We start from the raw sequence: 13,547 nt of genomic DNA on the forward strand, positions 1-13,547 counted from the left end.
ATTGTGGACATTGCTGTTATAAACATCGGGGTGCACGTACCCCTTCAGATCCCTACTTTTGTATCTTTGGGGTAAATACCAAGTAGTGCAATTGCTGGATCATATGGTAGCTCTATTTTCAACTTTTTGAGGAACCTCCATACTGTTTTCCAGAGTGGCTGCACCAGCTTGCATTCCCACCAACAGTGTAGGAGGGTTCCCCTTTCTCTGCATCCCCGCCAACATCTGTCGTTTCCTGACTTGTTAATTTTAGCCATTCTGACAGGTGTGAGGTGGTATCTCATTGAGGTTTTGATTTGGATTTCCCTAATGCCGAGCGATATTGAGCACTTTTTCATGTGTCTGTTGGCCATTTGGATGTCTTCTTTGGAAAAATGTCTGTTCATGTCTTCTGCCCATTTCTTGATTGGATTTTTTGATCTTTGGGCGTTGAGTTTGATGAGTTCTTTATAGATTTTGGATACTAGCCCTTTATCTGATATGTCATTTGCAAATATCTTCTCCCGTTCTGTCAGTTGTCTTTTGGTTTTGTTGACTGTTTCGTTTGCTTTGCAAAAGCTTTTTATCTTGATGAAGTCCTAATAGTTCATTTTTGCCCTTGCTTCCCTTGCCTTTGGCGATGTTTCTAGGAAGAAGTTGCTTCGGCTGAGGTCAAAGAGGTTGCTGCCTGTGTTCTCCTTTAGGATTTTGATGGACTCCTGTCTCACATTGAGGTCTTTCAACCATTTGGAGTCTATTTTTGTGTGTGGTGTAAGGAAAAGGTCCACTTTCATTCTTCTGCATGTGGCTATCCAGTTTTCCCAACACCATTTGTTGAAGAGACTGTCTTTGTTCCATTGGACATTCTTTCCTGCTTTGTCAAAGATGAGTTGACCATAGAGTTGAGGGTCCATTTCTGGGCTCTCTGTTCTGTTCCATTGATCTATGTGTCTGTTTTTGTGCCAGTACCATGCTGTCTTGATGATGACAGCTTTGTAATAGAGCTGGAAGTCTGGAATTGTGATGCTGCCAGCTTTGCTTTTCTTTTTCAACATTCCTCTGGCTATTCGGGGTCTTTTCTGGTTCCATACAAATTTTAGGATTATTTGTTCCATTTCTTTGAAAAAAGTGGATGGTATTTTGATGGGGATTGCATTGAATGTGTAGATTGCTCTAGGTAGCATTGACATCTTCACAATATTTGTTCTTCCAATCCATGAGCATGGAACGTTTTTCCATTTCTTTGTGTCTTCCTCCATTTCTATCATGAGTATTTTATAGTTTTCTGAGTAAAGATCCTTTGTCTCTTTGGTTAGATTTATTCCTAGGTATCTTATGGTTTTGGGTGCAATTGTAAATGGGATTGACTCCTTAATTTCTCTTTCTTCTGTCTTATTCTTGGTGTATAGGAATGCCACTGACTTCTGTGCATTGATTTTATATCCTGCCACTTTACTGAATTCCTGTATGAGTTCTAGCAGTTTTGGGGTGCAGTCTTTGGGGTTTTCCACATAAAGTATCATATCATCTGCAAAGAGTGAGAGTTTGATTTCTTCTTTGCCAATTTGGATGCCTTTGATTTCTTTTTGTTGCCTGATTGCTGTGGCTAGGATTTCCAATACTATGTTGAATAGCAGTGGTGATAGTGGACATCCCTGCCGCGTTCCTGACCTTAGGGGGAAAGCTCTCAGTTTTTCCCCATTGAGAATGATATTCGCTGTAGGTTTTTCATAGATGGCTTTTATGATATTGAGATATGTACCCTCGATCCCTATACTCTGAAGAGTTTTGATCAAGAAAGGATGCTGTACTTTGTCAAAAGCTTTTTCTGCATCTATTGAGAGGATCATATGATTCTTGTTCTTTCTTTTGTTAATGTATTGTATCACATTGATTGATTTGCGGATGTTGAACCAACCTTGCAGCGCAGGGATAAATCCCACTTGGTCGTGGTGAATAATCCTTTTAATGTACTGTTGGATCCTATTGGCTAGTATTTTGGTGAGAATTTTTGCATCCATGTTCATCAGGGATATTGGTCTGTAATTCTTTTTGATGGGGTCTTTGTCTGGTTTTGGGATCAAGGAAATGCTGGCCTCATAAAATGAGTTTGGAAGTTTTCCTTCCATTTCTATTTTTTTGGAACTGTTTCAGAAGAATAGGTATTAATTCTTCTTGAAATGTTTGGTAGAATTCCCCTGGGAAGCCATCTGGCCCTGGGCTTTTGTTTTTTGGGAGATTTTTGATGACTGCTTTAATTTCCTTAGTGGTTATAGGCCTGTTCAGGTTTTCTATTTCATCCTGGTTCAGTTTTGATAGTTGATACATCTCTAGGAATGCCTCCATTTCTTCCAGGTTATCTAATTTGCTGGCATAGAGTTGCTCATAATATGTTCTTATAATTGTTTGTATTTCTTTGGTGTTGGTTGTGATCTCTCCTCTTTCATTCATGATTTTGTTGATTTGGGTCATTTCTCTTCTCTTTTTGATAAGTCTGGCCAGGGGTTTATCAATCTTGTTAATTCTTTCAAAGAACCAGCTCCTAGTTTCGTTGATCTGTTCTACTGTTCTTTTAGTTTCTATTTCATTGATTTCTGCTCTGATCTTTATTATTTCTCTTCTCCTGCTGGGTTTAGGCTTTATTTGCTGTTCTTTCTCCAGCTCCTTTAGGTGTAGGGTTAGGTTGCGTATTTGAGACCTTTCTTGTTTCTTGAGAAAGGCTTGTATTGCTATATACTTTCCTCTTAGGACTGCCTTTGCTGCATCCCAAAGATTTTGAATAGTTGTGTTTTCATTTTCATTGGTTTCCATGTATTTTTTTAATTCTTCTTTAATTTCCTGGTTGACCCATTCATTCTTCAGTAGGATGCTCTTTATCCTCCATGTATTTGAGTTCTTTCCGACTTTCCTCTTGTGATTGAGTTCTAGTTTCAAAGCATTGTGGCTGAAAATAGGCAGGGAATGATCCCAAACTTTTGGTACTGGTTGAGACCTGATTTATGACCTAGGATGTGATCTATTCTGGAGAATGTTCCATGGGCACTAGAGAAGAATGTGTATTCCGTTGCTTTGGGGTGGAATGTTCTGAATATGTCTGTGAAGTCCATTTGGTCCAGTGTGTCATTTAAAGTCTTTATTTCCTTGTTGATCTTTTGCTTAGGCGATCTGTCCATTTCAGTGAGGGGGGTGTTAAAGTCCCCCACTATTATTATATTGTTGTTGATGTGTTTCTTTGCTTTTGTTATTAATTGCCTTATATAACTGGCTGCTCCCATGTTAGGGGCATAGATATTTACAATGGTTAGATCTTCTTGTTGGATAGACCCTTTAAGTAGGATATAATGTCCTTCCTCATCTCTTATTACAGTCTTTGGTTTAAAATCTAATTTGTCTGATATAAGGATTGCCACCCCAGCTTTATTTTGGTGTCCATTAGTATGGTAAATGGTTTTCCACCCCCTCACTTTCAATCTGGGGGTGTCTTTGGGTCTAAAATGAGTCTCTTGCAGACAGCATATTGATGGGTCTTGTTTTTTAATCCAGTCTGATAGCCTGTGTCTTTTGATTGGGGCATTTAGCCCATTTACATTCAGGGTAACTATTGAAAGATAGGAATTTAGTGCCATTGTATTGCCTGTAAGGTGACAGTTACCATATATTGTCTGTGTTCCTTTCTGGTCTATGTTGCTTTTAGGCTCTCTCTTTACTTAGAGGACCCCTTTCAAGATTTCCTGTAGGACTGGTTTTGTGTTTGCAAATTCCTTTAGTTTTTGTTTGTTCTGGAAGCTTTTGATCTCTCCTTCAATTTTCAATGACAGCCTAGCTGGATATAGTATTTTTGGCTGCATATTTTTCTCATTTAGTGCTCTGAATATATCCTGCCAATCCTTTCTGGCCTGCCAGGTCTCTGTGGATAGGTCTGTTGCCAATCTAATGTTTCTACCATTGTAGGTTACAGATCTCTTCTCCCAAGCTGCTTTCAGGATTTTCTCTTTGTCTATGAGACTCGTAAGTTTTACTATTAGATGTCGGGGTGTTGACCTATTTTTATTGATTTTGAGAGGGGTTCTCTGTGCTTCCTGGATTTTCATGCCTGTTTCCTTCCCCAAATTAGGGAAGTTCTCTGCTATAATTTGCTCCATTATACCTTCTGCCCCTCTCTCTCTTTCTTCTTCTGGGATCCCAATTATTCTAATGTTGTTTCATCTTATGGTATCGCTTATCTCTCGAATTCTACCCTCGTGATCCAGGAGTTGTTTATCTCTCTTTTTCTCAGCTTCTTTATTTTCCATCATTTCATCTTCTATATTACTGATTCTCTCTTCTGCCTCATTTATCCTAGCAGTTAGTGCCCCCATTTTTGATTGCACCTCATTAATAGCCTTTTTGATTTCTACTTGGTTGGATTTTAGTTCTTTTACTTCTCCAGAAAGGGTTTCTCTAATAACTTCCATATTTTTTTCAAGCCCAGCTAGTATCTTTAAAGTGATGATTCTGAACTCTAGATCTGACATCGTACTAATGTCCGCACTGAGTAGGTCCCTGGCAGTCGGTACTACCTCTTGTTCTTTTTGTTGAGGTGATTTTTTCCGTCTTGTCATTTTGTGCAGAGGAGAATAGATGAATGAGAGAACAAAATGCTAGCAGAGTAACAACGTCCCCAGAAAATATACTCTAAACACATCAGAAAAGACCTGAAGCAGTGGGAAAAGAAAGGGAAAGAGAAAAAAAAGAGAAAGAAAAAAAAGAAAAAGATAAAGATAAAGATAAAAACAAAAACAAACAAAACAAAACAACAACAACAACAACAAAAAAACAGAATGTGATCAAATATGATCAGGCTGGTATATAGATCAGTGCCACACACTAGATTTGGGGTGTATTTTGGTCTTTTAGAAGAAAGTGCCTCCCAAAATTTTAAAGAAAGAAAAACTTATATATGTACAAAAATAAGGGTTGATATGATGAAGGGATGGAATATGACTGTAAAGATGGAAATTATAAAAAATTTTATAAAAGGAATTGATAAGAAGTTGTTTGAAAAAAGAAAGAAGAGGATTTAAAGAAAGAAAAAAAAAGGGAGAGGATGTGATCAGGCAGGGGAATAGAAAACACCATATACTAGAGATTTAGGGTATATTTTAATCTGTTAGAAGAAACTATCTCAAAATTTTAAAGAGAGAACAACTATATATATAAGCCAAAAATACGGGTAACTAATATGAAGGGATAGAATATGACTCTAAAAATGAAAAATAAAAATGTTTTTTTTAAAAAAAAAGGGATTGATAAGATGTTGGTTGAAAAAGGGAAAAAGAAAAATTTAAAAAGAAAAAAAAGAAAAAAAGACAGTTAAAAAAAATTAACTTTGAAAGACTAAAGAATCATGGTAAAAAAGCCATGAATTCTATGTGCAGTAGTCCCCTAGCGCTGGATTTCTGCCGTTCTCATTGATTGGTAAACTTGGTCTTGGCTGGCTGTTCTCGCTGATCTTCTGGGGAGGGGCCTGTTGCCGTGGTTTCCAATTGTCTCTGCCGGAGGCGGAATTGCCCCACCCTTGCCCCCTCCCGGCTAAGCAATCTGCTCGGGTTTGCTCTCCGGAGCTTTTGTTCCCTGCGAGCTTTCCGTACAGCTTTGGAGGCGGAGAGTGAAAATGGCGGCCTCCCAATCTCTGCCCCGGAGGAGCCGAGAACTCGGGGCCCCGCTCCTCAGTGAGCCCCCAGAGAAAAGCCGTCAGTCACTCCCGTCTCCCCAGTCTCTGGCCACACTCCGTGCTCACCCGGCCTGTGACCGCGCGTTTCTATCTCTGGCACCTGACCCCGGGTGGAGTCTCCAAACCCAGCCGATCCCTGCGGTGCACTCCCGCGCGGCTCCTCCCAGGGGAGGAAGGTGAGTCTCCCTGTATCTGCCACTTGTTGGGTCCCTGCTGGAGGAGCAATGGCCCGACTGTGCTGCGGATCACGGTTTATGGCAACCCCAAGCTGAGAGCCTGCGCCTGGGCTCCGCCTCTGCAGCCGGCTTCCCTGCTCCGTTACCTGGGAGCTCTGCCACACTCAGGCACCCCCGGTCTTTCTGTGACCCCGAGGGTCCTGAGACCACACTGTCCTGGAGGGTTCCACCCCCCGCTTAGCCACCAGAGTGACGTCCCTCGGCGGAGCCGACTTCTAAAAGTTCCGATTTTGTGCTCCACGGCTCTATCACTTGCCAGAAGCGGCCGACGGAGGTCCCTCCCCCGCCATCTATCCTCTGGAATATCACCTTGGATTCACTTCTCTGCATGTCCTACCTTCCAGAAAGTGGTCGCTTTTCTGTTCAGAGAGTTGTTGCTATTCCTTTCTTCGATCTCCTGTTGGGGTGTAGGTGTTCAGAATGATTTGATCCCTATCCAGCTGAATTCCTGAGAGGAGACGAAATCCAGGTCTCCTACTCCTCCACCATCTTGCTCCGCCCCCCTAAATAAATAAAATCTTAAATAAAAAAAAAAGAGTCCGTTTCTTAACTGACTGAGCTACCCAGGTGTCCCAATTTTCACTGATATTTAAGACATTTCTTATTTCATGTCATACCCATCTGCTAAGATAATGCTAATCCTAAATTGCAAGACCATAGATTGCAAAATTTTTTGAATGTAGATTTCCTAATTCTTCTTCCTTATTTTCTCCTTAGTCAAATTCTTTCATCTAGACTTTTGTTCTTTTTTTTTTTTAAAGATTTTATTTATTTATTTGAGACAGAGAGAATGAGAGACAGAGAGCATGAGAGGGAGGAGGGTCAGAGGGAGAAGCAGACTCCCTGCCGAGCAGGGAGCCCGATGCGGGACTCGATCCCGGGACTCCAGGATCATGACCTGAGCCAAAGACAGTCGCTTAACCAACTGAGTCACCCAGGCACCCTAGACTTTTGTTCTTAAAGCATGAGAGGTGTCTCTGTGGGTGGGCAGGGTCAGACATGAGGCTTAATTAGATTCATAATGTTTCAGAGCAGAATGTTTGTGACACATATTTACATATGCTGTTTCCTTGAATTCCAGAAAGAGGATCACACTTTTATAATGTAGTCTTCAGAGTATAGACCCCCCATTGTTACAGCTGCTGACAGTCTAAAGCTTCTCATTGAGACCATTGGCATGCTAGGCAACGCTTTCAGATCGCTATATTTACCAGATCTTGTCTGTGCACTGGGATGGGGTACTTGGAAATGGGAAGGACCATATTTTCATTTTCTCTCATTTATTTTTCAACATGGTTGGATACCAGAGAAATGGCAATGAGCAAAGAGTAAATATGTGAGCAAATACCTAACCACACCAAAGAAGCTCCAGGAGAGCAGCAAACTTGTCTGTCCTGTCCCTGCTCTAACACCAGCACTCAGAACAGTGCAAAACACAAAACAGGTACTCACCAAACATTTATTAAATGAGTGAATTCTGCATAAAGGAGTGATTAGAGTTGAAGCAGTTAGTATACAAAGGTACTGTGAAGAGACATGAAATCAGTTTTTGTAAAGGAAGCTAATAAGTGGATTAGCTTGTGTGAGGCAGAGGAATTGTGGCTGAGAGATATGAAGTAAGGTATTTGGGAGTAGTAAGTTATATGTAGGGAGACCATTTTATTTATTACCCCAACCTGGACATTTTGAAGATTGAAAGAGGACACTTAATAATTATTTCAGGATTGGGGTGCCTAGGTGGCTCAGTGGTTAAGCATCTGCCTTTGGCTCAGGTCATGATCTCAGGGTCCTGGGATCGAGCCCCACATTGGGCTCCCTGCTCAGCAGGAAGCATGCTTCTCCTTCTCCCTCTCCCCCTGCTTGTTTTCCCTCTCTTGCTGTGTCTCTCTCTGTCAAATAAATAAAATAAAATCTTTAAAACAAAAAGAATTATTCCAGGATGATATGTAAAAATTAGGACTGTCCTCCAAAAACTGGGATATATGGTCATCCTCTTTATATGACACTAAGTAAACTGAGTAAGGGGTTGAGCTATTGAAAGTAAAGTTTGAGAAAGACTATTTTAGTTTTCACAATAGATACAGACTTTAAGTCTGAAAGAGCAAGATAGAGAGAAATTAAAAAATAGAAGACCTGCTAGAATTGTAATAGTTATAATCTAGGGATGATAATTTTAAGAGTAGAGAGAAAGGGGTATATCTGAAGGAGTTTGTGAAGAATCAAGCAGAAATGATTAACCAAGGAATGTAAGTGTTCAGTTATAAAAGAGCCTGCAGTGTTATTTCCAAAATATATAAAATGCAAGCTCTGATAAATTCTGCATTCAATTGAAGTTGCCTCCACACCTTCTAGTTCTGTAATATTGGAATACTTACTCAACCACTCTGACCCTCAGTTACCTAATGTAACTAAAGGTAAGTCATCCAATTTTAGTATATGTGCTGACAAAGGGAACATGATAAGTTATCCAAATAAGCCTTTTCATATTTTCAAACCATACTGGAAATTCAAATTTGGTCCCTTGGATCTAGCTTTTTTTTTTTTTTCATTATTCTTAGCCAGGAAAGTTCTTAAGCAAAATAACATTCTCAAACTTACAAAAAGTACCATAAAACAAGACAAAAAATAAATATAACTATAAAATTAGGATTTTAAAAAATCCTTCATGAATAAATAGTAAGAAGATTCAATATATGCCTGGAGTTTGCTTTCAAGGTATACTTCTACCAATTACATCTTGCATCTTTCCAATATCAGAAAACACTTCTGCTGAAAACCACAACAAAAAATGGTTAGATTTGGAAGATGCAGAGATTCTCCTGGTAACATTTGACTTTCAGGAAGAAAATTATTGAACAAAGTCTTTGAGCAGGAGAAATTGAGCTCTACCAGATAGCTTCATTGCCCCTTTCCTCCAACTCTGAGAATTCTTTTCCCTTTCCCTCATAGCAAACCACTATGGACCTTACAACCTGTGGTTAACACTCATCCATGTGAATGCTGCCTTGTCGGAAGGTTCTGACCACTATGATTTTCTACCCTATTTCTTATCCAGAGCCCTGGTTTTAACTGCAATTCAGTTGGCAGGTCAAAGCTCCATCCACTTCCCTTTGTACAGAAATAGACATTTTGCCAAAACTTCAGAAAAAGAGACATTATTTTCCAATCTCTCCCTCTCACTTTTGTGTGTATACATTTGACTTAAGGGAGAATTTGTTATATAATTCTCTTTAGTGAATCTTTATCTATAATAATTGTAGCTCAACATCACCACTGCTATAGAGATGAGTGGAAAGAGTAATGGAAATTCTTGATAGCATCTTAATGTCATGAGACTCATATTTCCCACTAGAATTTGAACCACTTCTGAGTTGTTGAAATTACTGCTATGTGTATTTATAGTCATTTTTATAATAAAAAGCTTTATTACCCTTATTATGGGCTAAAGAAATGCTTTAAATCTTGAGTTCTGAAGTAGTATCTCCTGTCCTAAAAGCAATGAAGCTTTTCAAGAGACAGAGAAAGAAAGTGCATTCTGAAAAGATAGTTCATGGTTTTAGAATTTTGTTGCAATTTTGGTTCATATATTTTTACTAAGTGTACCTTTTATATGTAAATTAAGTGATTATATGAGAGAATACTGTTTTCATAAAGTAAGAAATTATTTTATATCCTAAAAGACATAGGAGTATAAACCAGGAAGGTAGTTCTGCATGTTTGTTTGATGGCTGTGAAACGACCTGTTTGATTTTCTATTACAGACCAGTGGATTACACTGGCTCACCAGACCCAGACTGTAGGGTAGCTGACTTCTCATTAGAGAGTACTGTGGTACAGATTGTATTCATAGCCTATGATAAATAAAGTGCATTTAAAACCTCATATATGTGTGCCTGGGTGGCTCAGTCGTTAAGTGTCTGCCTTTGGCTCAGGTCATGATCCCAGGGTCCTGGGATCGAGCCCTACATCAGGCTCTCTGCTCAGCAGGAAGCCTGCTTCTTCTTCTACCACTCCCCCTGCTTGTGTTCCCTCTCTTGCTGTGTCTCTCTCTGTCAAATAAATAAAATCTTTAAAAAAAGTAAAAAAAATAAAACCTCATGTATAGAAACAGCCTTCCATTGTGACAGCAATACCATAAAAACATTTTTATCCTTTGAAACACTATTAGAGAGGGGAAAGAAAGAATTTTCTGGCTAAGCCCTGACAAATGAGTTTATCATTTGGCCATATGGGATAGTATATGCACACATGTCCAGATAGTCAAATTCATTCAAATTGGTCCAGACAGACTAATTCATCAGTTCTTTCGAGGGAGAGCCCAAGCTGAGTGAAATAAAATGTTAAACTAAAAGCAGTTTCATTACTTCAGGGGAGAAGTAGAGAGAACTTGGCCTCAAGTCTTATCAGAATTGCATAATGGCTTTAGTGAGCAGATAATCGTTTGTGATTAGGGCATTCACCGTATACAAAAGCTTCAGCAAAAGTAGGGATCCTTTTAATCTTCTCACTTAGTCTTATTTATCTATTTGCTGAGCAGATTGTGTGTGTGTGTCCATAATACAGACATATATTTAGGACAGGCAGGTGGAGATTATTGCAGATTCCAAATTAATGGTGTTTGGGTTAATGAGGTTTTGCTGTCTGTGTATACATGACAGACACAGGCAGTAAAGAACAAAGTGTGCCACCTGTACCTCAGATTTTAACTCATTCTGTTTTCCTCACTGCAAGTGCCATAAATTCTACCTGTGATATGAGAGTCAACCTACATCTTTCTGTTTCTGGCATTGTCCTTTGCAATAAAAAAAATTGAAATCAAAATTTACCTGAGAATCTGTAGATATGTAAAGCCAGATATGCCTGGTTATAATTTTCTCTCTTGGGATAATCTACTGTAATTATTTCTTTATTGAATGCCACTAACTCAGAAGAGGGAGTATAAATTATATTCATGATACTTTCCTAGCAACCTTAAAGTCTACAAATGAAATGATGCAGAAAAGGCCAATGAATAGGGAGGCAAACATAGACGAGACATGTTTGAAAGGGAAAAAATATTTAAAGAAACTAGTAAGAGACAAAACAAACTTTAATAGATTAGAGGGATTCTGGGAAGATGGCAGAGTAGGGAGAACCAGGAATCTATCTCCCCACCTAGACAAGAATTGCACTGGTAGGATCTATTTGATGTAACCATTTTGGAATTATGGAGTCTTTTAAAGGGTTTCAACTTTTAGGGGAAGGCTTGGATGGTAAAATGTGGCTAATTTTAGTTCATAGCTTAACAGCCACTACCCATTTCCCAACACCACCTTGTGGAAGGCAACTGTGTATGTGTTCCTAGAGCAACTCACACAAAGCTTGTGGGAACCAGGGTGGGCAATAAGAACCTTATCCTTCTGATATATGGGATTTGTGTTCTAGTCACTGATTCCTGACTCAGATAATGAAGATGCAGATACAGAGGTGGCAGACATTGTTGCACCACCACCCCCATTGTTACTTCCAAATAAAGTGACTTCTAGGGAATTTAAAGGGCCAGCACCATTTTCTTCCCTTCATTGTTCTGTTTTTTCCCCCTTTGGGAGCCAGATATTAATGAATAAGGTGTTCAAAAAGCAACTGCACATACAGAAGAATCTAGAAAGTCACTGTGCATGCCCAGGGAAAGATACAGAATCAGAAAATACATGAGAAGACCTTAAGTTTCCACATCAGGCTGATCTTCAGTACAAAGACAGATGATAATAAAACAAAAACAAAAAAATCCAAGACCCCAGGTAGAAGAAGAACCTAATTTCCAGAGTTACCACATATTTTTTTCAAATGTATAGTTTTTTAATAACAACAAAAAAATCACAAAGCATACAAAGAGAAAGGAAAGTATGGCCTACTCAAAGGCCATATTTAAAAATACATAAAAAAGCAGAAACTGTCCTGGAGAAGGACAAGATAGAAGACCTACTACACAAAATTTTTAAAACAGCCCTAAAGATATGCAAAGAACTAAAGGAAGATATTGAGAAAGTCAGGAAAATGATGTATGAATGAAATGAAAAATATAAATAAATAAACTTAAGAAACCAAAAAATTCTAAAACTGAAAAATATAATAACTAAAATGAAAGTTCACTAGAGAAATTCAAAGTCAGTTTTCAACAAGCAGAAGAAAGAATCAACAAATTTTAAGATAATAAAATTGGAATTATAACTTTTGAGGAACAGAAACAAAATTCAAGAAAAGTGAACTGGGCCTAAGGGATCATGGAACACCATCAAGTGCACCAACATATGATTGTGTGAGTCTCAAGAGAAGAGAGAAAGGGGCAGAGAAAATATTCTAAGAAATAATAGTTAAAAACTTCCCAAATTTGATGAAAACATGAATGTAAACATCCAAAGAAGTTCAACAAACTCAAAGATGACCTCAAAGAGACTCACACTGAAGCACATTATAATCAAACTGTTCAAAGACAAAGAGAGAATCTTTAATGCAGCAAGAGAAAAGCAACTCATATACAAGGGGTATTCACTAAGATTAACAGCAGATTTCTTATCAGAAACATTGGAGGCCAGAAGGTAATGGGATGATATATCCAAAGTGCTGGGAAAAAACAAACAAACAAACAAAAAAAACCTGTCAACCAAGAATCTTTTAACTAGTAAAACTGTCTTTCAAAAGTGAGGAATAAATAAGATATTCCTAGATAAACAAAGGCTGAGGGAGTTCATTACCATTAGACTGCCTTGTAAGAAATGCTAAATGGAGCCCTGCAGTTTGAAATGAAAAGACACTAAATAATAACTTGAAGCCTTATGAAGAAATAAAGACCTCAGTAAGGATAAATTTTACATGGGCAACTATACAAGTTAGTATTATTATAAAACTGATTTGTAACTTTATCTTTTCTACATAATTTAAGAAACTAACACATTACAAAAAACAATGAGTAGTTTATGCTTTTGGATACACAATGTATAAAGATGTAAATTTGTGCCACTAATAATAACTGAGTAATTAGTAACTGAAAGAGGTGGGGAAGAAGCTATATAGAAGCAGAGGTTTGTATATTATTGAACTTGAGCTAGTGTAAATTGAAATTAGAGTATTATAATTTTAGGTTATTCAATGTAATCCCTGTGGTAACCACAAAGAAAATAGTTACAGAATAAATATAAAAGAAAATGAGAAGGGAATTGAAATGTTTCACTAAAAAATCAGCTAGACACAAAAGGAGACAGTAATGTAGGAAATGAGGGACAGAAAAACTATAAAGCATATAGAAAACAAGGAGCAAAATGACTGAAATAAGTCCCTCCTTACCATAATAAGTTTGGGTTTTTTTCTACATTTTAATTCCAGTATAGTTAATATACAGTGTTAAATTAATTTCAGGTGTATAATATACTGATTCAAGAATTCTATGTATTACTCAGGGCTTATCAAGAGAAGTGGACTTTTAATCCCCTTCACTTATTTCACCCATCACCCCCACCCACCTCCCTTCTGGTAACCATCTGTTTAAGAGGCTGTTTTCTGGTTTGTCAATTTTGTTTCCCTTTGGTTGTTTGTTTCATATCGAAAATTCCACATATGAGTTACATCATACAGTATTTGTC

The sequence above is a fragment of the Neomonachus schauinslandi genome, chromosome X (genome assembly GCF_002201575.2).
Source record: "Neomonachus schauinslandi chromosome X, ASM220157v2, whole genome shotgun sequence".
NCBI lineage: Eukaryota > Metazoa > Chordata > Mammalia > Carnivora > Phocidae > Neomonachus > Neomonachus schauinslandi.